Genomic DNA, 25,747 nt, shown 5'->3' with positions numbered 1-25,747 from the left:
GCTGCTGTGCATATTCCTTATTGCAGATGAAATGGGTCGTATGAAACGAGACCCGAACGGAAGTGGCCCCTGGAAATACGTTACATTTTGTAGAATTGAACCCTGTTCCCAAGAAGAAAGCAATACTATGTGGTGTAGAAGTGCATGTGAGGAAGTGTGTGTATTGTGAGACAAATGGAGAAACCGGGAGGTTTAGACTGTAGAAAGGAGAAAGAGAAACTCCTAAAAGCTGAAACCACGTTACTAAACCATTCCTGTTGCGTCAATTAGGCAACTGTCTGTTTTGTTCTTTTATTTTGGATAAACATTCGGATTCTAGCTTTAGAAATATTCACACCTCATTAACAACCCATCTGAGCTCGTCCCAGAACACTGTGGATGGGGTGTGTCAATATTAGCCTCTGCAATAATAAATTCATATTTCAACTAGAACGGGCACTTGGTAGAGCGCATACCTTCGCATATCACAAGATTGGGCATTGAATTATGAACATGTTGGCATTAGTTGCATGCCAATTGGATATAAATGGTAAAAAGAAGATTTTGACCTTTTCATGACCTTGACCTTTGACCCGATCGATCCCAAAATCTAATCAAACGGTCCCCGGATAATACCCAATCATCCCACCAAATTTCATACGATTCGGTTTAATACTTTTTTAGTTATGCGAGTAACACGCATACAAATAAATAAATAAATGGCGATCAAAACATAACCTTCCGCATTTTCAATGCGTGGTGATGATTCATCGATGAGCACGCCACTTTTTCTCATCAGGAAAGTAAACAAACATGTGTTTTATAATCTGAGGCAACACTAGTCACACTGTTGTGCTGTCGGGGGCCTAATAATTGGTCTCTTCTTTAGATTAGAAGAATGACTCTTTAGTGTTAGGTGCTTAAGATTTTTTTGGGATTTGTGCTCCAAATTTGCTGCATAGATATTAAATGACACGTGGAGGGGGTTCACATGTTCTAGGCCAGATCTGGTCTCCGGGTAAATTCGAGACCTTTATTAGTAGAAATCAAAATTGATTATAATCAATTGATATTTTTAATGTCCACAATGGAGGTTGCATCTGTTTAACGGGCAGAGATGTGATAATCAGTGGAGCGTCTTTTCAGAATTGTATTCCTAACTATTTAATCTCCAGTATGTCAGTCCTTGTTATGGTCTGCATGTTCCTACATCAGATAAAGCCCAAAAATAATCCATCAGTAAGGCGACCTTGAGTAAAATATATTCTTTCTTAATATTTGACCGTTTTCTTCTGCGAGAGATGAGCCTTTATTGGTCTGCCGTGAAGTAACCCAGAGAGCCGTTACTCGTCTTCAGCTCAAATCCAGCCCATAATTTCTCTTGGCTTAGTTTGACAACAAGTGACCACGGAAAATCAAACAAATCCGAAGAGAACGCTCTCAAGTACTTATCAAAGGGTCTCATCACGTGAGATTAAATCTCTGCAGGAGCCGATAGCCGACCACACACCCACGGCCACGTGCAGCCTGTTATCATATCTTAACTTACATTTTAATCCCTACAGCTCGGCTGTGTCCGAATGTAAAGTAACACGTAACTTATTAATGAACACATTATAACTTGCTTTATCCATAAAAAAAGACACGTTGTGGTTTTATAGGCTACCATTGTCAAGCTGCTCTCTATCAGAAGATAACAGTTTCTCCCTAAAACCTGTCAATAAATTCAAATTCTTTGCCCCCGCCCCCCTTACCTCAATGCCAAATACATTTGAGGTGTCATCAGAGTCTTAATCCATCTCTGTGCACACATACACGGCCAATAAATCTGATTCTGAAGTAAGATGCCTGACATAAGGTTTGTAGTTAACAGGCTTCAGACATTTAAACGTTTTGTTCGATGACATAAAATACGTCGGTAAGCCAATTATTTTCTGGCTCTTACAGTTTCACGTTCGCTGTGCGGACACAATCTGACAGACAACAAAGTCTCGTTTCCAAAGTGCCAAACTATTCCTCCACCCATCCTTCATTTGACCACATATCCGTGAAGTTCCACCAGCAGCAACATTGACGACAGTATGAACAAGCAAGCTTCGTTATGTTTGCAGTATACTGGGCAATTAGTAACTCTAAAAACACAAAGAGAGAAGCAACAACAACTAAGAGAAACAGCAAGAAAGTAACACACTTAACAATTAGGGCTACGCAATGCTGGGATTTTAAAAGAAGTGGAGAAAAAAATATATACTATGAAATAAATAAGAACAATAAGGCAAACATCTCTCTGCCCATGCATCTTAACTATGCAGCAGGATGTATTGTCATGTTGTTAAGAGAGACGACGTACGTGAACCGAATTCTGTCGCCTCGGGTGAGAGACGGAAAGAAAGGGCACGCAGCAGTCTTCTCTGTGTAGGGGAAACCGGGGGAGGAGAGGAGCGGGGAGAGGGGGGGGGGAACGGGAACGAGACGGGAGAGGAGAGATGGAGAGGAGGGGGGGGAAAGGTTTGAGGTGCGAGCCGGCTCACACCGGGTACTTTATTGAGGGGAAATAATCGTGCTCTAATGACAGACCTGTAGATAACTGTCGTAAGAGCCCGTCGGCGGCGCCCAAGCGCAGCGCGTCACCGCGCGTCTGCTAACCTGTCGCACTGGAGAGGACGCGGGACCACGCGTCACGATGCCCTGTCCCTCTCTTCTGACGAACGGCCCCGGTCACGGTCTCCGCGCCGTACGCTTCGAGGGGGAACGGGAAACTCGAGCGAGGGCGAAGACCGAGTTAAGGGGGAGAGGAGGCGGAGATCAGTAACTCCCTCTATATGATTCCGCGATCGTTCGGGCCTGATGAATGACGCGCGTGCACATAGACAGTGGTAGCTGTTATTCTCGGCACGCGGCACCCCGGATGATGTCAGATCGATCTCCGCGGAGAGAAATGCTGGGTATTCAATAATCTAGTCTCCTTCTAAACACGCTCGAGGTTACTAGGCTCTTAGAGCGGCGGGCGGGACACTTATTAATATTCTTATTCTTAGGACAAACTCCGCGACGAGGACTCAAGTGTTATGAGTCCCTCTCTCGGTCCCGGAGCCAACCACGGCTCGGCCGAGAGCCGGAGGTCTACCAGCTGCAGCGATATCTCTTTAGTACAAAATGTCAGTTACCAGTGTGTGAGGAATCAGTATGTGTCCTGAGTGACGTAGATCAGTGGGTGTAGCCGTGCAGATGTCGCTCAGACTCACCTCGGGGGCGGCGGGGTTCCGCTTTCGGGTCTCCTCGTTGGGTCTCCTCGGGCGGGTTGACGGGTGAAGAAATAGGACTCACAAAAAAGTAGGTCCACGAACCGAATGTAAAGTTTTAAGACCGCAAGGCAGCCAAGTATTTTATTCAAAAAAGGAAGAAAGAAATAAACAAAGTACAATTATTAATGATTTCCCTCTCGGGAGCCTGACGCAAAAGTCACAAGAACTTAAAAAACCCTTTTTCTTCAGCCTTTCAGAAAAGGAAGAAGAAAAATAGACAAAGTACGTCAGGCGCCCGTGAGTTCTTCACGGACGCCTGACGCAAACCACAACCTATGAAAAACCTCTTTTCTTTTCAAAACCTCATTTTCCAAAAAGCCTCTTGTTTCCTCTGTTCGTCACCTTTATACCCCCGGCCCTTCCCACTTTTACCGGATATCCGTCCCCCTCTTTGGGGAGTTGACGGGGTTTCATCCCCCCCCCCCCTCTCTTCCTGAGAGGTCCTGGAGAGACTCTCTGTCCCACATCAAAGAGGGGGACGTTGTTCCCTCCTGTCTCTGGGTACTTTGGGTCCCCCCTCTATATCCTTTCAGACTGGGTCAGACTTTACGGAGCCAGTGACAGAGACATATATCACATTATCATGTCAATGACCATTGATCTACAGGCAGGCCAACACATATGAATCCATGCATTTGATTATTCACTTCCGGAGTCTCATCCTCTCTGGCCCTTTGATCAGGCTTTGGGCTCCTCAACACACAATCCACCAGGTCTTCATTTGAATATCACCAGAGATGCCATTGTCCTGTCTTGACCAGCCTGTTGTAAATGCCTCCTCTGACCTCTCAGGCGACACTCTCTGATCCTTTCAGACTGGTGAGACTCTCCGAGCCAGTGACCGCCAACACCCTCTAACCGGGGGTCAGGATAAGGAACACATTGGGAGACATATATCACATTATCCTATCAATGACCATTGATCTACAGGCAGGTTAAAACACATGAATCCAGGCATTTGAATCTCACAAGAGGTGCCATCCCGTCTGGTCTTGCTCTTGCTAATCCCAGAAAAATTCGCATTTATTTGTCCTTCTTCTAACACCCTCTCTTGTGAATTTTGATAAACCAAGCCCTTTAATATTTCAATCACTTTTAGGCAAATGGTACTTAATTTGTTTCCTTATTATCAGTTATCTGTGTTAACCCGACTACTCCTCACACCCTCTCTCGGATTAGCCACAGATACTTAACATCAAAACCTGAATCATGCTCCAACCAAAACCCCTATATGTACATAAAAAAACAAAATACAACATAAACTATTGAAAACCTTGAAATCAGTAACATAAAATGAATACCTCAATACAAGTCATATCACATATTTTTTTTTCTTTTTCCCATGTTACTCACGCTCAATCACCTTGGTACCCCTCCATTGTCCCAGTGTCTCTTCCGCATCGTTGTCACCATATAATCCACATAGTCCAGAAATCAGGACCGCTAAATGTCTATGAGTTATGATTACCCATCAAGTCCAATATTCCGTTCGTAGACAAACTGTCCTGACCCGCTGTGCAATGTACAGCCGGGTCTTCTTCTTCGAACCCTCTGCACCGGGTGCAATTGAGTTCCTTCGGGGGAACCCTCTGCACGAATTACAATTGGTCCCCCCGGTCGAACAGTTCAGTTCGAAAAGGTCAGCACCGGGACGCGTCTGCCCCGGTCCTGCCTGTAGAAAAACAATGTGGGTGGAGCCCACACTGTCGTTGTGTTGACCTTGGTTGTCAACTTCGGGCCCCCAGTATGAAGCCTCATACTGCTCGATCTCTGCTGCTCCCCTGCGGTCCTGGTAGTGCCACGTCCGTTGGCTCTGCCTCCAAGAGGCAGGTCAGCTCGGGGGATTCTCAAAACGCCGTTGGCCTTGGTGGGATCTGTGACAGTCTGTCTTGCTCCCCAGGTCGAGGTCGGAACGTCACTGCATGCGCTGCTCGGTCTTCAGGAAGACGGATCACTGGTTCTGGTCACAGGATGCACATGCAGGGCTTCTCTCTTTCTTTCAGATCCAGGCTTCGCTGTGTGGATGACGCGAACAGCCCTGGACCTGCTTGACATTGGGATTCATGGTGCTCCCATTCTGGGCGGAGGGTTTGAACTTGTCAAAGTACCGATGGGTGATGTGAGGTTAAAACAATAAACATAAAAGCTAATAATAAAGAATATATCAAAGAAAAACAGAAAGCTCGTTTTAGAACCCTTCTGTTGGACTAATTAATGCATGTTCTTTTTTTTTTTTTTTTTTAAGTTTTTCATATCAAATGGAAATAATAATAAAATATTAAAAATTAAAATAATAAAAAAAATTAAAATAATAAAAAATATTAAAATATTAAAAATTTAAATAATAAAAAATTTTAAAATTAAAAAAATTAAAATTTCAAAATTAAAATTAAACATTTAAACAGTGAGGGCCCTTTTATGGCCAGGTTTGGCGCGAACAAATGATTCTGTACGCGACTTCCAATTCACGGTGCTCTCCTAATAGATAGCCGCGCCAGCATCAATGATTTACTGAAATTCTATTAAATGACATAATGTGAAATGTGATGGAAAAGCTAACCAAAAGAAAAATATAGCGGGACATGCACTGGTTCAAAAGTAAACTCCCCTCAGGTGACAAGGTCACCCTGTGAGAGAAACAAAAAGGTCAACAGGTCGCCCGTCCCCAAAATTCAAAACAAAAGAGTTACCCCGTCTAAACATTTACCATTAACTGGCAAAAAAGTGATATAAAAATTAAAACAAAAACAAAAATCCACACATTCAGTCGATCAGTCAGTTCGTTAAAAATGTCTTAAACCTGTCAAAAAATTGTTGTTTTAACTGTCGTCAGGAGATCCTGTTTAAGAGAACCGCCGTTCCCCTAACACCCTCTCTCCTCCTCGCGCCCCTCGTCCTGTTCTTAAGGAACATTTGTGGAAGGCGCTCTACCTGTCTATTTAGTACCAGGTGCAAACCTCACCTTGGGAGATCTACCCCTGGTCCGCACGAGCCGATTCCTCGGGCTCGCACCTGTTGAATGTAGTGCCCTTGCTAGAGCCACTATGCAATATTTTAACACACGGAACAGTATGATAATGGTGTGTTTGATGACATAACATATCCCCTTCAGAATTTTAGCCGTGATGTATCGGGCTAAGGGTAACACCCCTAATTTATGCAGGAGACCAACTATGGCCCCCAATACCACCACAATCAGAATAGGTATCAGATATTTCAGCCACCAGAAATATCCTGATATCACTCCGCTCAGGCCGCCCATGGCCGGCTGTCCCCAATTTTTTACGGTGCCCCACATGCTTCCGGCTGCCCCTCCCCAAATGGTCATAATGGGAGGGCGAAGTCTGTCACTTGAATTACCCATAGCCCCATCGTAGCCCCCTTCAAAGGGTCCTGGTAGGTATCCTCGTTTACAGTGGGGTCTGCTGTGGTAATCGATCTCTGCTAGCATGCTAGCAGGCCAAAACATGTTCATATCAAACCCCTCGAATTTGACAGGTCTACGAGAAGGTCCCCAGGGTAGCCGCACGTCTAAGTTGTGGATCAGTGGCTCGAGCTCTAGCAGCGTACCCGGGGCTTCTCCTACTTCGACCCGACAAACAACCTGATTAACCCAGCTAGTCCGGGCAATACGTAATTCGGACGGAGAAACCTGATGAAACTCTGGCCACGCCTCCGGAAATGCAGTCGATCTTCCGGTTAAAGTGGGATCGGCCTTCTTTGAAATCCACAGATCATGTCGGTTTTTAAAGTGGTTTTCGTTATGTACAATAGGGTTTGAAAATTTACGTGAGGGATACAGCCGAGCCATACTGAAATATGTATGCGCCATAACCCACAGGTGATTACTTGCATTTCTAGGGGGAGACCGACTCCACTCTTGGATAAGCTCCTCTACAGTTCTACCCCTAAATATCTTTCCTGCTATTTGATACCTCCGGCTCCAATTAAGTTTTCGATTTACCACTCTGGCTTCTATCATGGTCAAGAATTCGTACTCGTCGTAAGAATAGCAGTGCTCATAGTTGTCGATCTCTGCGCAAAACCGTCGCCCAAAATAACCATATTTCACACCGGGGGCTTTGTACTGGTTTGGTAAGGTGCCTACCAGGCCCAGTTCATAATGTATAAACGGTTCCGCCCCTTCGTCAACATGTTTAGCCAGGACTGCAGGTGGCGCCAGACATCCCTTGCATAATCTAAGCTCCAACGAGGGAGTTTGTTTAGATGCACGCAGGTGACTCCGGTCAACCAGATCATACCGATGGCCAACATGAATAGCGGCCCATTGTTGTTTGAGAAATATTTCTAATTGCGAGCCTATGGGGTCTTTTAATGGGTTAAAGGTATTGGTAGCAAAGCATGGTCCTAATAACGTTGTTTCATTAGGTAACAGGCCCAACCCCTGATAACGGTCGAATCCTCTTTTTAAATTACCTGGATGATTGTCTGTGAAGGTCATCTCCCTCCACATTAAATTAATGTGCTTCGTCCCACAGTCAGTCTTGTACCCTGTGGTACCTTGGTTATCTAAATACTCCCCTTTGATCCAGCAATAAGGTTGTAACTGTTGCCCGTTTTCATACTCGGGCTCGCTCATCTGTCTTCTTCTTAGTCTTTTAATTGATAAATCATACGGTTTGATCAACGTGTGGTTGACGCACCTTAGAAAGTTTGTCATGGCTATTTCCCCGTTAGTCTCCACCCATCGTTGATTATCTTTATTGTCGAAGTCAGGAACCCACATATAATACATTACCAGGTTGCCGCTAGTCTTATTTTGCAGCCAGTTAAGGCCGCTCGGGTAGGCCCTCAGGGGATATTGAGACAGGAGCACTTGTAAGCCCCACGGAAAAAATCGCTCCTTTAAGAGGGAAAAGTCAGTTGAACCAAACATGGTAGGGTACATCTCATGAATGACATGACTAGATCTATCCTCCATTCTACGCCGGAAGCGTCTTTGCCTCCTTGCGCTGACGCTCTCGTTTACTGCAGGTGGAGGTGGTCTTATGACCGGTGTATGAGCAGGTGCTCCTGGAGAGCCTGTCGGGGGAAATAACACATCCAAGAGTTCTTGGATGTGCACCTTGGAAGCAGATGGTATTGACAAGGTTATGACGGGGTTGCCCCTCTTGGTTTTATTAAAAAGCTCGGCAAGTTCTTCGTCATTTACAACATTAATTGGATTTGTGAAAGACCTTTTCCGCATCAATGTTTTGTCTTTATAGGTCCTAAAAGAACAGTTCGATAAGGATTTCATGGGGCGACGTACGGATGATGCCCTGGCCGAGTAATAGGTTGTATAATTAGCTAGCACCTTGACGCAGGTGAAATCCTCTCTGGTCGGGGCTAACCAACCATAGGTCGAAGTTATGTGTGTGTCATTGGCATATGTCCGGGGTTCCACCCATAATTCGTCTGGAACCTCCTCTCGGGTTGGTTTGTCCTTGGCAATCTGATGCCAAGAAGAGCTGCATTCAGTGGTATTCAGTAAGGTGTCTATCATGCGATTAATCTTAGCGAACACCCAGACTTCATGGGGCATGGAGAATTCGGGCCATTCACCATCTACTATGAACCGTGAAGTATGGAATGATCGAACGTCTACTCCACGGGCTTGCATTTCTTGTATCATATGTGTTCTGTATTTACCTTTGTGGGTTTCGTCGCAGGAAGATGCATCTGAACAGTCGGTCCAGGCGCTGGTGCAGGGAAACCTATGTACATAACTCACGTGTGACGTGGCATATGCTAATTTGGTCTCTATAGTCACCTGCCACACCTCCCATCGGCGCAGCGAGTATGTGGTGACCTCCGCATAGTCCATGAGGATTATGGCTACGATCCCAATGGAGGCCAGTATGTAGAAACCACAAAACAAACATGATTGCGTCAGTTGGTACCGTTCTTGTCGTCTGGTCTCTAGAGGTCTCTGTTCTATCGTCGGTTCGTCCACAGTCTGAGGTAGATTCCCTGGTGGTCGCGAGTCTGCCGTCATCCCGCCCTTCTCTCCCCCCTTCCCTTTTTTTTTTCCTGTGGAGGAGAGAGCAAAACGCAGGACGAGGAATAACAACAAACTCTGGTCAAGTACACCTGCTTACTCAACCTCGGAGCCTAAGGAATTTTCCCAATAGGCTCCTGAATAGTCTTCTTTTTCCCTGAGGAGTGCTACTCTCCGGGTCCTCTAGTGGTTGGCTGGTCACTGACACCTGGGTGGTCCTAACCTGTCCGCGGTCACCTCTCACCAACGTCAGTTTCACCGTCAGCTGGAACTGGGGTAGTGGGGAAAAAGTCTGAGGGTGAGAGCAGGGTAGAGTTATTTCATTCACCCAACAGGTAATATCTCGGTCACGTTGCGGAGTCATCAGTGTCACCCAATCCATTTCTCCTTTTCCCGGCCTGCGCCCCAGGTATGGGACTGCATGTTTCACAAAGGTGCCCTCCACCATCTGGAGGACGACACTCTGAAACTCAACTTCGTAAGATTTCTTGCTGGCCATTAATGGGAAAAGGGCCTCACGCACGGGGTGCGGATGCAAGGTGACCATAGAGTCACCTTTAGTGCCAACTGAATGGCTAGGGCGCTCTTCTCTGCATGACGGAAACTGGCTCATAATCATGCTCTGCAAAGGAGACAGGTTTGGGGTCAGATCGGGAGTGGAGGTGTACATTCCCCAGTCCTGCCCCTTTCGTGTCTTTTTTCTGAAACCCAGCCTCTCTGAGTCAGAAGGGTGTAGATCATTCCCTCCTCGTAGGAGGGACAGGCCGCTACATAGGCCAAGCTTAGTGGTCGCGGAACAGGGAAGGAGGCCGTCACTGGTCGCTGAACACGAGCAGTCGCCTCTGAACCCCACCGGATGGTCATAGCGCCCCATGGTTGTTCTGAGGCCGTACGCGGTAAAGCAAGGCCCACAGAACATCAGGTGACAGAAAGGAAGACCCTCTCTGGCCAAACCCACGGGGTTTGTGGCCGCAATTGGGGATAGAAATTTGCCAGGGCGAGCCTCGGGGTCGCCCTGCCAGATACATCCCGAGACGGGTTGTTGACATGCTGCGCACGTCCCCGGGTAGTGTCTTTGCCACTGCAAGCGACAAGTTCTTTCCCAATTGGAAACAATGGTACCTTTCAGGGCCAACGTCAAGTTACTCAGGCTTGCGCCAACCCCGATTTTGTCCCCCTGGCAGCTGAGCGTCCACACGGCTTGTGTTGTGTGTGTGGTCAGGTCACCGATGTCAAGTTCAAGTCCAGGATTGATGGGATAAGGACTTGCCATTCCAAATTAGTTTTGGATGTGTCTGTTACACAATATCTCAAGTCGCTACGGCGTAGCTTTTCTTAAACCCATCGACCATGGCACATTGCTGACATCGTGATCTGACCTGTGTTGTGTGTGTTTTCAGAGCAGGTATGCAGATCATTTTGTTCATCAAAAACCTTCGAATCTTCTCATGACCCACATGCCCTAGCCCTTCGTGCACTTCAGTGACCACCTGATAGGCATTGTCTGGTGGCACTTTAGTGAATGCGTCTTCTCCCTTCCATCCCGGTGGAAATATCAGAGAGAGTTTGGCCACCTTGAATCGTCTCTGGGCCATTAGGTCAACCTGTCTATTACCATCATGATCGTAATCTCTAACGTCGGTGTGACTATTAACATGATTCCAATCTAGGTACATAGAACGAGTTATTTCTGCGATTAGACTCCACAAATGTGCATGGGCGAGTGGTTCACCCTATACATTGGTAAAATCTCTTTGTTTCCAGTACTCCAATTCTTGAGTACCCGCTTTGTAACAGTAATCACTGTCAGTTACAAGTCTTGGTTTAGAAGTGTTGTTCTTCTTAGCTGCTAAGAGGCCTTCCTCAAAGGCATTTACCTCAGCCGTCTGAAAAACGTTCGGTGCATTTTTGTAGCCCATTGGCAGCCGGAGCCAACGATACGCATCTACCCCCCAGGTAAAACACGTCTTTAGCTGTGACTGCGGATCAATGGGTATCGACCAAAATCCATTGCTTAAATCCAAGCTGGTCTTGTATCGTTTCTGTGGGAGAATTCGCATAGTGCGGGAAGGATTAATTAAATGTCGGGCGTCGGAGTACGATCGTTTGTTTAGCTCGATGAGGTTGTGGACTAATCGATTGGTGCCGTCTGGCTTTGGAACCCCCATCACGGGGAGATTAGTGGGCGGGTTCTGCACCTTTGCGATAATCTCCAGCTGTTCTAGCTCCTGGATGGTTTGTCTAAGCTCTTTTTTGATCTCGGGTTTAATCGGGTATTGGGATTGTCTGGGTGGCATTCCTCCTTGAATGGAATGTGTGTACTTGGGGCGTATCCGACATCATTTTTGAACCGGGCGTAAGTTCCTCGTTTGAGTACTTCTCTCAGTTTCTCGGGGTTCGGGAGGTTAGTCTTGGCTACCTGGTCTTGGATCTGGGTCTCGATGTTAACCTCCTTTAGGTAAGCTATTTTACGGCATAATGGTAGGTCTTTAGCGCAATTAATCTATCGCGCCTTGAACCCCGATCAGGCCACAGTGCTTAATTTCTTTTAACATTACTTGATTCCCGTCGGCTAATTCAACGGAGATTCTGTTCCCTGTGAACATGCCCTGAGGCTGAACGGACAGGTCTGCTCCTGTGTCTACTCTGTAGCCGTCCCCTTTAAAATCTGCGTTTAAATTTCCCGTACCGTTCTCCCAAGTATACTCTCTCAACATCTCTAAGATCGGGTGTGGTTCTTCTTGGGGTGTTCCTCGTCCCAGTCCTCCTGCTGCTTCCGTAGACTGTCCTTTTCCTCCTTGCTCATGGCCTGATAGGTGGCGTTGTCGACTCGGGGTCTTCGGGTCTTTTCGGCGTTTGATGGTAAGTTTTGACTGGGGGTCGGACGGTTGCCCTGTGGCCCCTGCGGGTATTGACCTCGGGGCGGAAGGTTTTCGCGGGGTCGGTTCTCTGAGGGATAAGTCTGATGTTGTTGTTGTCTCTCTGAGGGATAAGTCTGATGTTGTTGTTGTCTCATTACTCTGAAAAAACCCGTGTACGCGGGATCGGTCAGAATTTCGTGGGGAACCATGCTTCTGCACCGGGTGAAGAATGCGAGGTCCGACTCACCCTTGTAACGCTCGGGGATCAGGTACTTTAATTCCTTGGGGCCTATGTTGGGGTGTGTCAGACCTGACCCCTGTGTCGAGGTGGGCAGTAGCAAGGAGCTACTGAGCCTAATGTCGGGTGGGAGCTCTGTTCCGGGTTTGGGTCCGCCAACGCCGGGTAGGGTTCTGCTGGGGGGTTGTCTGCTCGCTGGTCCGACGCCGGTGGGTTTTGGACGTGGTTCTGTACGGCTTCATCTCTTCTTACTGCTCCTGTTCGGTACCAGTCGTATCCGGCCGATAGGTATGAATCCTTCCATGGTCGGGGAAGTCGGGGCTGTCCTAACACTGTGTTGGCCGATGGAGCGGCCTGGGAATATTGAGCTTCGGCTTGCGTCACTGGGTACCATGGGGCCAAGGGCTCGGTGGGATGGACAGGATTACTAGCGAGGTTTGGTGGGTCGCTAAAGGTGGTCCTTGGATTATAGGGGTAGCCTTCGGGCGTATACCAGGTCGGTTCCTGGGCAGGAGCCTGTCGGGGTTCATACTGTCTCCTAGCTATGGGCTTGGCTCGTGGATGATTGCCCCGGGAGATGGGCGCTAGAGTGGGCGCAAAGCTCACGCTGCGGGCCTCACGTGGGTTTTGGGATGGATCAGGACGGATCGGGTTTCCCCGGTCCTGGCCTTTGTCTCTGGGAGTTGAGGTCAGAGGAGGGTCAGTCAGGTTAAGTCTCCCTATGTCGGGTAGCCAGCTGTGACGGGACGGTCTTATGTCTTGCGCCCGGAGTGGGTGGGGCGTTGGGCTTCTAGGGGGTAGGTATCTCTCTTCTCCCTCACTGTCGGATTCCTCAGTCGACTTGCAGCTGTCTGCGTAGGCCTCTTCTAGCTGGGCCTTCAAGTAGGTTTTTAAGCTGGGGGTGTCCACTAATACACAACAGCCACTAGGCCGGATCTATACAGAATGTGACACTTGACTATGAAAAATTGTATTTTAATTTCTATATTTAATAAGTATCTAATACTTTCTAGGCTTGAATTCGCAATCTTTAACTGAGTCGGAGGAACAGCTTCTCACCCCGTGTGGGAGGAATCATCTATTAAATGGCCATCCGTCGTCCAACAGAGTCTCAATTACTTATCCAACCCAATCTAACTTTATTTATCTTTACTGGTTATGATAAATGCAATTGATCCTATCTATGGCCCTTGCTCTGCGATTAGACTCCACAAATGCGGCTGGCGAGTGGTTCGCCTAACATTCTCCTGACCTCGGCTTCATGGTCTGGGTTTGTGGTGAGTAGGGGTTCGTGTAGAGTCAACAAGGGACCTCGTCCTAGGGCGGGTCTATCTGATCCGGGCTTTCACCTCGATTAGGAATCTGGTCGTCCCTAGTGTGAACGTGTCTGTCACGGCAGGTCCCGCAAAGTCCGCTTCCAGTAACGTGTCGGTTGGTTGGGGTCGGACGGGTCCGCCACGCCTGGCGGGGATGGGGTGTGGGGTTTGGGAAAGTGTCGAGGGCTCTAGGACGGAGGCCCACATTTGGTACTCTGTCCGGTCCTTAAGGCACAATAGTATGTTCAAATGACGGCCGTGTTTTTCCCATGAGTGAGTGAAAGCGGCCTTAGAGATGCTGGCTTGGTAGTTCAGGGGATCGCCTCGAAGGAGGCATTATGAGGTAATTGGGTTCGTCCATTCTGACTAGTTCTATGGCGTGTAGAAACATGGCATCGTAGGCCTCGCCTAAGGCATAGATTGGATCATGAGTTGCCGCGTCTTGTCGTGGTACAAGTACGGTGTGTAGGACAGTGGAAATGAGTGGGTTGTTACTTTCCAGTGGTCACCACTGAGTTCTGAGCGAAAGGTCCTTGGTTCCTCCTCAGCTCTTCTCGAGACTCGTCTTGCATGCGGTCCCCTGTCATTCGTCGGATTTCTAAAGACACGCCACTATCATGATGGAGGTTAGCGTTGGCGGGATTCACCAACATGCAGGGGTGTTCTATGGCTAAGTCCTGCAACCTTGTCTGGAGGAGGGTCAGCTGACCTTTGCCTCCAGTGGCTGCTCTAATTTCACGTTGGGGCGTGGCCGGGTAGTCCGGTTCAGTCTGTCTGGCGTTGTGGTCTTTATAGGCGGGGGGTGCGGAGGGGGGTTCTCGGGACTCCATGAAGTCCCTTAAATAACTTCCCGGGTCCCTGTAATTATGGGGGTTGGGCTCTAACGTCTTTCGTTGGCCTGCGTGGTACGGGGTGTAGGTTCCCCCTTCGATGCCACTGGCATCGGAGAATTCTGACGCCCCGTCGTCCATCTTTGGGACTGTGGTTTCCTAGTCTCAGTCCTATGGATACGGTTTAGAGTATCATCCGGGGAACTGTTTAACAAATCAAAATTGGTATTAGGTTGTGGACTTCGTACTGCCCTGCTGCGGGTGGTGTGGGTACACCGGTAGTTATTTGTTCTTTGATTTAAAAATAGAAGCCTATTTTCGAACGTGTTACTCTTGACGCCAAACTGAAATTTGCAATCAATAGATCAACCTGAACAAAAACGCCTCATATGAATCAGGTCACTAAATCAACTTCAAGTCAATAGATCAAATCAAAGTCAAAAAATCAAATTAAACTCAAAAAATCAAATTAAAGTCGAAAAATCAAATTAAACTCAAAAAATCAAATCAAAGTCGAAAATCCAATTAAACTCGATAAATCAAATCAAAGTCAAAAAATCAAATTAAACTAAAGTTATTGGTCATTTAGATTTAAACTATCAATTAATTTAAAGTCAATACAGTGTGTTCCTTCGAACACTCACAGCCTAGTCGGATCACACCTGTTCAAGGTAGTCCAACTCGCTTCGGAAATCAAAGAAGGATATGTTATCCTATTCTAGGTTACTGGTATATTTTCCTGTTTAACTAGGACATCCGAGTGTCCATAAACTGCTATTCTGATGTTGATATCATTTAGGATGAAGCACAATGCATTTGACAACAGCCTGTTGGGAAGAGGGGGGGAAAGCAATGTAAACAAAGCTCCAGCATGGAACCCACTGCAGCCTCCTATCGGGATTTAGTCATATATTTATTTCCACATGTCCTGGGGGAACACAAGGATTGTTTATCCAACACTGCCAGATTTATAGTAGATGGTCAAAACAACACTGCCGTTATTACAATATTATTCACGCCACCCTGCACATCAATATGCACAATAATGGAAGAGGGAGACCAGTATCTGGGCGGTCCATCTGCGGGGGGAGGTAAAGTGGGACGTCACTTCCAGCCGTGGTGACGATTTCGTCCGGCCCCTTTTATTTTTTTTATTTTTTTCCCTCTCAGCCTCCGCTCAGACCGCGCACATCTCTTCCAAATAAAAAGGCTGTGATCCCACGCACACACCTCTTTACTTTGTTTGAGGGGAAATCCCAGAAGGATTTCGACCCCTATCGTGTTTTAGATTAATTGTTACAGCCGCAGTCTGGTTAGAACGGCGTCACTATATCCAATCACACCCACACACGTCAGTCGGAATAAATGGTGATACGCTCACTCTGTTCATTCACGGTTAGTTATTTAAACACACATGCCTAGCGACGGCTATCTCCGAGCGGGGAGCCTAACTCATCGGCTTGTGTTTAAAGTTTTGTAATTAAATTCTATTAATTACAAGTACTAGGAGAGTTTTTGTGCCTTTTTTCGTCCCTTCAGTTCCTGAGCCTTTATCGCACTGAGGGATCAGCTCAGCTGGGCTTTCTCTGTGTGCCAATAACGCATTTTTAGGGTTAAGCTGGGTTTTAGACGGGAGACGAGCGTAGAAATTTACGCTCTCGCCAAGCGGGTTTTTCCAACGAGCTAGGTAACTCTTCAACCTATTGCGCACTGATTTATTCACTCCATGCTAACTGCCTTTAAAACGCCCGCGCGTGAAGTACTTCTAGTTTTAAAGGATTTCCTCCTCTCCGGAACTACCAAAACGCTGAAAATCGATCGGTACCGCGTTAAATGGACGGTTCCTTTTCCAGGGAAAAGGACGGCCAGATTACGGGCTTCGATTGCCCCGATAAACAGGTGGAGTGCCTCGGTGAGTAGGGCAGAGGACAGATAATGGGTGTTTGCCGGCACGGGTGCAGAACATACAGTTAGTCCGAATGCTCCCCGGGAAATCACCGGTTACCTTCTCTGGCTCAGTAAATAAATCAATTCAGTTCGTTTTCACTGGTTTCATACAGTTTTCGTCGGGGAGGGTTCGTGTGTTTTAACCTGAGAGAGAAGAATCCGCTCCTTGTGCTCGAAGTTAAAATAAGATTTCAAACGTGAATCGTTATTTTCCATTTAATTAACCGCGTATTGATTAATTAAGGTATGATACACAAGCCTATCTACCTCTCAAGTCCCTGTTCGGGCGCCATGTTAAGAGAGACGACGTACGTGAACCGAATTCTGTCGCCTCGGGTGAGAGACGGAAAGAAAGGGCACGCAGCAGTCTTCTCTGTGTAGGGGAAACCGGGGGAGGAGAGGAGCGGGGAGGGGGGGAACGGGAACGAGACGGGAGAGGAGAGATGGAGAGGAGGGGGAAAGGTTTGAGGTGCGAGCCGGCTCACACCGGGTACTTTATTGAGGGGAAATAATCGTGCTCTAATGACAGACCTGTAGATAACTGTCGTAAGAGCCCGTCGGCGGCGCCCAAGCGCAGCGCGTCACCGCGTCTGCTAACCTGTCGCACTGGAGAGGACGCGGGACCACGCGGGTCACGATGCCCGGCCTCTCTTCTGACGAACGGCCCCGGTCACGGTCTCCGCGCCGTACGCTTCGAGGGGGAACGGGAAACTCGAGCGAGGGCGAAGACCGAGTTAAGGGGAGAGGAGGCGGAGATCAGTAACTCCTCTATATGATTCCGCGATCGTTCGGGCCTGATGAATGACGCGTGCACATAGACAGTGGTAGCTGTTATTCTCGCACGCGGCACCCCGGATGATGTCAGATCGATCTCCGGAGAGAAATGCTGGGTATTCAATAATCTAGTCTCCTTCTAAACACGCTCGAGGTTACTAGGCTCTTAGAGCGGCTGGCGGACACTTATTAATATTCTTATTCTTAGGACAAACTCCGACGAGGACTCAAGTGTTATGAGTCCCTCTCGGTCCCGGAGCCAACCACGGCTCGGCCGAGAGCCGGAGGTCTACCAGCTGCAGCGATATCTCTTTAGTACAAAATGTCAGTTACCAGTGTGTGAGGAATCAGTATGTGTCCTGAGTGACGTAGATCAGTGGGTGTAGCCGTGCAGATGTCGCTCAGACTCACCTCGGGCGGCTGGGTTCCGCTGGTCTCCTCGTTGGGTCTCCTCGGGCGGGTTGACGGGTGAAGAAATAGGACTCACAAAAAAGTAGGTCCACGAACCGAATGTAAAGTTTTAAGACCGCAAGGCAGCCAAGTATTTTATTCAAAAAAGGAAGAAAGAAATAAACAAAGTACAATTATTAATGATTTCCTCTCGGGAGCCTGACGCAAAAGTCACAAGAACTTAAAAAACCCTTTTTCTTCAGCCTTTCAGAAAAGGAAGAAGAAAAATAGACAAAGTACGTCAGGCGCCCGTGAGTTCTTCACGGACGCCTGACGCAAACCACAACCTATGAAAAACCTCTTTTCTTTTCAAAACCTCATTTTCCAAAAAGCCCGTCGTTTCCTCTGTTCGTCACCTTTATACCCCCGGCCCTTCCCACTTTTACCGGATATCCGTCCCCCTCTTTGGGAGTTGACGGGTTTCATCCCCTCTCTTCCTGAGAGGTCCTGGAGACTCTCTGTCCCACATCAAAGAGGGGGACGTTGTTCCCTCCTGTCTCTGGGTACTTTGGGTCCCCCCTCTATATCCTTTCAGACTGGGTCAGACTTTACGGAGCCAGTGACAGAGACATATATCACATTATCATGTCAATGACCATTGATCTACAGGCAGGCCAACACATATGAATCCATGCATTTGATTATTCACTTCCGGAGTCTCATCCTCTCTGGCCCCTTTGATCAGGCTTTGGGCTCCTCAACACACAATCCACCAGGTCTTCATTTGAATATCACCAGAGATGCCATTGTCCTGTCTTGACCAGCCTGTTGTAAATGCCTCCTCTGACCTCTCAGGCGACACTCTCTGATCCTTTCAGACTGGTGAGACTCTCCGGAGCCAGTGACCGCCAACACCCTCTAACCGGGGGTCAGGATAAGGAACACATTGGGAGACATATATCACATTATCCTATCAATGACCATTGATCTACAGGCAGGTTAAAACACATGAATCCAGGCATTTGAATCTCACAAGAGGTGCCATCCCGTCTGGTCTTGCTCTTGCTAATCCCAGAAAAATTCGCATTTATTTGTCCTTCTTCTAACAATGTGAAACCAAGGTAATGAGTAATGAGTTGGCACGATGAAGACGCATCACAGACCAACACATGGGGACTGTGAGAGGACACATCAGATTCTCCTCTCTGTTATTAGAGTGGAAACAACCACACACACACACACACACACATATTTTACCCTCGGGGTCAATTTGACCCCAGCAATTAAAACCTCCAGAAAATTATTAGAATTAATATTGTTTCCCAAGTTTAAGTGTGAGGTACTTTATGTTTGTTTGTTGACCACCTAAATAGCCCTTTAAATAAATAAAAAAGTTGATATTTCTTATATGTTTGACACAGTGAAAAACAGCCTGGGGTCAAATTGACCCCAAAGAACGCCGACGTTAAACTGAATGGGGTCAAATTGACCCGAAAGGTAACAGGAGGGTGAAGTACATGTATTGAGCCTATTCAAAATGCATTAACAACGCAAGGCGTGTAGCTTGATGATGGTTGTGTGGGTGTAAGAAGAGAAACATTTAACTGAACAACTGCAAAGACGTGTTCTAAGCTGCAGAGACTCCACTGGCGACAGTATCTTATAAAGTCATCACTTGATAACCACAGATATGACCATCAGGGTTTGTTTGATTTGGCTGTACATCACGATTTGATCCAATTGCCAAGATATGATCATCAGTGTCATGCTGGCCTTGCGGGACGGATGTAGTTCTGTCACTTCACGATGACAACATGCGTCTGGAGACGACTTGTTTAAACTGCTTTCGCTGATGGCGGCAACATGTGCTGCTGACTGAGCTAGAATTATCCAAAGGCTTTCATTTCACACTTAGACATTTTAAAGATAATGCCAGTGATTCAAAGGCTCTTTACTACATCTGGTTAAGTGTACAGCGAGGTCAAATTTGAGAAGAATTTGTAATTCCTTTTGCTGTATAACAGCACCTCCAGGTATTTCATCAAAGGAAAGGAAGAGAGAGACCCTGAAATATCACACCAGCAGTTACAGATGATTCCTGGTAGGAATCGCCCATGAGAAAGTCTGACAAGAAAGTATAATACAAATGTTCGTGTTATTTAACTGTTCGTAAGATGGAAAATAGGTATATCAAAGAAGAAGAAGCAAACTTTAACGTAGATTAAAGTGACTTCAGAGGTCTAAGTGTGCATTCCTGATAAGGTCTGCAAAGGCAGATATTTACATCAAAGCAAACAGAAGCAAAATTCAACCGTCTCAAATGATCTGCAATATTACCATTTCACTTCATTAGACTCGTAAATGATGTCGGCTGAATGAATAGCAAAGTACTTGTTCGTCGTATTGTTTTGTATATTGTTATGGAGTGAAAAAACAACTATGACCCTCTTTGGATGAGTGGAAACATCTTCAAATGTCTAACTCCAGTAGCTGGACTCCTTTGGCCCTGATCAGGCCGCGTGACCTTCATGAAACACGGTGTCTTATAGCCGAGGGGAGTGTATTGTATTTCCTCATTGATATGCGACACATATACAGCGGCTGGCTGTGTACACGACTACCTCTGCACAGAGAAAACAACCACACAAATGCCGTCATTGTCAGTCAGTAAATTCACTTTCGATTTCACTTCGACACTTCTCAGAGGACAAAATGCACATGATTGGGATTTTTCGATTTTGTTATCTGTACCTCTACCAGTGCTAAAGTTAACACGACGCACGACTGGGGGCTATTTCGTACGGACTACCACAGTATCTAAGAGGTATGGGTTCATTTGAGGTGCAATTTCTAAAAGGTTTCTTTCAAAATCATTACATTTTTTGTGGGAAGAAAAAAAAAGGTCTATAATACTCTGAGTCAGCACCACATTTTTATTGAGAAAGACATGATGGTTTTATATATTAGTCAAGTATTTCCTCAAGATCCCGCACAATGATTTTAGTGAGAGGAATCTCGGGTAAAAGAAGCAGACAACTCTATAGAAAAACATTCATAACTAGAACGGGCACTCGGTAGAGCGCATACCTTCGCATATCACAAGATTGGGCATTGAGTTATGAACATGTTGGCATTAGTTGCATGCCAATTGGACAAAAATTGACCGCGCTATGGTAAAAAGAAGATGTTGACCTTTTCATGACCATGACCTTTGACCTGATCGATCCCAAAGTCTAATCAAATGGTCCCCGGATAATAACCAATCATCCCACCAAATTTCATGCGATTCAAGAAGATTTTGACCTTTTTCATGACCTTGACCTTTGACCCGATCGATCCCAAAATCTAATCAAATGGTCCCCGGATAATAACCAATCATCCCACCAAATGTCATGCGATTCGGTTTAATACTTTTTTACTTATGCGAATAACACGCATACAAATAAATAAATAAATACACGGCGATCAAAACATTACCTTCCGCATTTTCAATGCGAAGGTAAAAATGTAGAACAAGTATTTTGAATAAAAATATCACTTGATGAATGTTTGACTTTTTTTTTACTGCTATGCAACTACCTAAAACATAACTAGCAACTTAATGAGTATTGACAGAAAGCGGAACAGACACAAAAAGACATAGATAACAGCCACTTAAAGAATGGTTCACTTTGACAATGTCTGTGTTGGCAATTTTAAGTTTGTTTCCAACACAAGTTCATGGACTTAAAGGGGATTCAGCGATTCTGGAGGGCGACTATTGGAGATCAAAACCTGAAAATATTCCACCCTTCCAATTCACCGCCCCCCTCATTCACAGCTTTCTGTTCATACATCCCTGTCCTGGCTGGAGGAGAGTTGTGTGGCTTGGTCCGTTGTTGGTTGTTTGTTTCCCAGTAACAGAAGCAGGGTTGTGGATATTTAGCGCACACATAGAACAGAGCGCTAGTGGAATCGATACACGCTGAATCAGAATCGCTGACTGCACATTTAAGGATTGAAATGAAAATATTAACGCTTTCTTTAACTAATTTGTAACGGCAAATACGTTTTGAAGGAATTTTCCAGGACATTTTCTATAAAAAAAATAATGCGGTTATGTTGTTAATAATTGTATCCGCCATATAGGTTGATGCTGTACGAAACATTTTTAAGATTTAATTTGTTTTTCACCAAATGATCCAGTCTTGCAATCCACTATTTGCTTGTTGTGACTACAGATAACTTTTTTATTTGTAGTTATGCTTCATTTTAAGGCTTGGGAATGATCACAACGTGATTATCAACATTCAACCAAAAACAAGATCTTTCTCTAACCTCAACCAGAGTGCTTTTATTTTGCCTGATCCTACACTTATGCACTTAGGAGACAACATGTAGCTTTTCAATTCACCTAGAAAAAATATTCCCCGGAACATAATCAAGCCAGCAATTAAGTTCAGTAGCACAGCGGGACTGGGAAAAACAATTTAGTAATATATGAATATGATTTCTAGGACACAGGAAAAACACATATATGCAAATTGAATCAAATTAAATAAAGATGTAAAGACAGACATATAACTAATTATAGGAACAGATGTACAGATATAGTGTGTACTTGCACACAGAACATAATCTGTGATTGTACAGTGTTTCAGCAACAGGTAAGAACGTTACAGTAAATATTGATGACATGGAGAGTAAAACCAGAAGGTGACACTCATCATTTTACTGGTCGTAGCCCATAGTGAAATACTAGCTAAGAAAATAATACAAATGAATGTCAAGGAAAGTTCAATCCAAGTTGCCAGGTGCAACAAAGTCCTCAGTTTGATTATATTTTTCATAACCACTATGTCTAAAATCAACACGTGAAGATGTCCAGTGTTAAAGCCAAATAGCTTCTCACAATAGCGAATGGTTGGATCCATCAGCAATCATGTCTTTTGTTAGCAGTAGGTGTAAAATAGTTATGAAAAGACTCCACCGAAAGTTAATCGGGAGGTATTCTGCCACTTTTAAAATCATTTTAACAGCTCCATCTGCAGCCAATTTCCCTCAGCCTTGATTAAAAACAAGTCTTAGAAATGAGTACGACTTGAATTCCCTTTGTCGTTCAGGTTCAATGAAATCGGGACACAAAGAACAAATGTACACGCCCTGCTTATTATTTCCTCCTCATCCTTCACCACTTCTTCAGTCAAAGAGACGTAGTGTACCATACAGTAACTGAGTGAATACATTAGAGCTGTGCAGGGTGTGACCTGACTGACTGTTTCACCCCCTCCTTCTCTTTTTATGTTCACAACAAATACCTTCATGTGAAAGGAGAAACATGTTTCTTCTACCCATAGAGTTACGTTAGTTTTCTTTGTTTTCCTAAAGTAGGAAACAGGAAGTCTTTTTGGAAGAGCAGCATGGTAAAGCATCACCACATCCTCACAGCATCCACGGAGCTATTCTGAGCACGAGTCCCTTGACAGCTCCGCGGCACCTACGCAACAATGTGAAGAAATCCCCCTCCGTGTGCTTATATATATATATATATATATATATATTTATATATGTATATATAAATATATATATAAATATATATATGAATATATAAATATATATATATATATTTTTAAATATATATATATTTGATAATCAATGGGTTTTCATCAGAAAGAAAGGTTATGTTGGACTCAGACTTTGGCAGGTTGTTGAGTACACCCCCGTTAGCAACGCACTGACGGTGGACGGCGATCGCTCGCGTGGCAAAATCCGAGATCAGTCGTTGGCGGTCGCTTTCATCCAAACTGCCACCGCGGCGACCATCACTGCGGTTTGACCGGCTGGTGCATGCATGGGAGAAGATTTGAGAAGAAAAAAAAATGAATAAGGAGAAAGGTATAGTGAATTGGAAAGATGCTATGAAAGCTATATTAAACTAAAGAGGGAAATAGGGACAGAGCAGAAATGCAAAGAGAGGTTGAGTAAAATCTTGAATAAATGGGAGAGACAACAGAAGGATACATAAATAGTAGAAAGGCAGCTAAAACAATAAAACGTCTGCGCCGGCCTTTTGATAAATGAAAAGAGACTTCGCATTAAGAGATAAATGAGGACAGGAAAGTGGAAAAAGGGATCTTGCAAGAGGTAATGGCATTTTCTGTCAGTGCTGTTTGTACCAGCGGGACAAGAGATGGAGCGCTGAAAAATAAAGTTTTAAAACACAAAGGGAAGGATTTAAATATATTTGATGTATGCTGAAAGTCGTCGCTACTGCATCACGATGACAGACGACCCTAATCTGTTGGAGCAGGGGTCGTCAGCGGTGTGTCATAGAGCTCCAGAGTACGCAGATTACCTTCCAACAAAATAGTGAATCTATGCTCCTCTCTGGTTGAAGCTGCACTGATCTGTGAAATCTCTGGTATCATTTATGACTTTGTGGAAACTCTGCAGACTCTTCATGGCACAGGGCTGACCTACTTCTATGCCGAGTCAACCAAAGCAACATTACTTTCTAACACACCATCGATCCGCGACAACCATTCAGCAACACTTTGCTCTCCGAACTACGACGGTACAACTTACTCGACTCGGACGACAAGAGTGAGCACGGAAACCACAACTACGGCACGCACACTGTCAGCATCGTATCAAACCCGTCACAGAGGTTCATCCGTTTACACTTCCTACTCACTTCTCTCTGTCAGTCACAAGATGAATGGATCGGAGCCAGAGGAAACCAACAGATCAGTCAACATGAGAACAAGCAGAGTGATGAAACGTCTCAGAGTGCATCTGTCGATCAGTTATGTACAGAGCGATTTAAATGTCATTTTGGAAAACACATTAGAAATTAAGAGTGTCGAAGTTGAAGCATTTTATAAAATAACTAGAACGGGCGCATACCTTCGCATATCACAAGATTGGGCATTGAATTATGAACATTTTGGCATTAGTTGCATGCCAATTTGATAGAAATTGACCACGCTATGGTAAAAATAAGATGTTGACCTTTTCATGACCGTGACCTTGACCTTTGACCCGATCGATCCCAAAATCTAATCAAATGCTCCCGGGATAATAACCAATCATCCCACCAAATTTCATGCGATTCGGTTTAATACTTTTTGAGTTATGCGAGTAAAACGCATACAAATAAATAAATAAATACACGGCGATCAAAACATAACCTTCCGCATTTTCAATGCGAAGGTAATGAAATGATAACTTCATCTCGTTTCAACTGTTCATCACATCATTAAATCGTTAATTTATGATACATTTTTGGATGAATATGAATCAAAATGTCAACATAATTGGGATTAATTAGGCTGCACTTTTAATTTGGTGAAGTACACTAGAATGTGTTAAGCTGTGTTAATTGAATGTTAACTGTTTGAATTGTGGAGAAAAAACCCAACAAGCCACAGAGCTGCCGAGTTCGCCTGGACCATAAATATTCCAGTGAACAAGCAAGGAATAGTGAAGAGCGAGGCGTACTATACACATCTCGTTACTGCTAGATGTGTATAGTTGCTACATAGCACAAGAAATGACAACTATAGGATGTGCTGTGTTGCTAAATAATACGACAATAAAATAATAAAGAAAAAATGATGCTTTATTTATTGTGCTGCTAATAATACGCATTTCTCACTGGTAATTGAAAACAGACATTAAAACCCAAACCTGTCAGGAGAACAGCCAAAGGTAATTAAAAGAAAAATAACGCCTCAAAATCAGTTTACTGAGCTGTTTGATAATGGACCTTAATTATTAATGTGCAAACTTTTGTACTTTTCCAGGTTTTATACCGTTTAGGGAATATTTAGTCTCTGCAAGACTGCAGTGATACAGAACATACACACACACACACACACCTTTCCAACCACAATTAAACATGCTCTGCAGCTTTTCAATATAATGAATTATTGCCCTGGGAGCTCTTTATAAATTACGGGCTGCATTTATTTCAATTATTTCATATCCAAGTTGATTTCCGCACCCATTTTATACTAAATAGTTTTGGGTTAGTCTCTCACACACACACACACACACACACGTAAATCCCGTGTTGTCATTTGAAGATAGTTCCTCTCATCTTGCAAATGAATTGCTCTCATGTTA

General features: G+C 45.2%; 2 protein-coding genes across 2 annotated transcripts in view; one reads left to right on the top strand and one right to left on the bottom strand.

Annotated features, from left to right (window-relative positions):
* Positions 1–25,747, bottom strand: part of LOC130204109 (protocadherin-15-like) — a 172,405-nt gene that overhangs the window by 10,206 nt on the left and 136,452 nt on the right. The window lies entirely within an intron of this gene.
* Positions 1–25,747, top strand: part of plce1 (phospholipase C, epsilon 1) — a 138,660-nt gene that overhangs the window by 106,039 nt on the left and 6,874 nt on the right. The window lies entirely within an intron of this gene.

The sequence above is a fragment of the Pseudoliparis swirei genome, chromosome 13 (assembly GCF_029220125.1).
Source record: "Pseudoliparis swirei isolate HS2019 ecotype Mariana Trench chromosome 13, NWPU_hadal_v1, whole genome shotgun sequence".
Taxonomy (NCBI): Eukaryota; Metazoa; Chordata; class Actinopteri; order Perciformes; family Liparidae; genus Pseudoliparis; species Pseudoliparis swirei.
The sequence above is the reverse complement of the archived record's forward strand: the minus strand, read 5'-3'. Positions and strand labels throughout refer to the sequence as shown.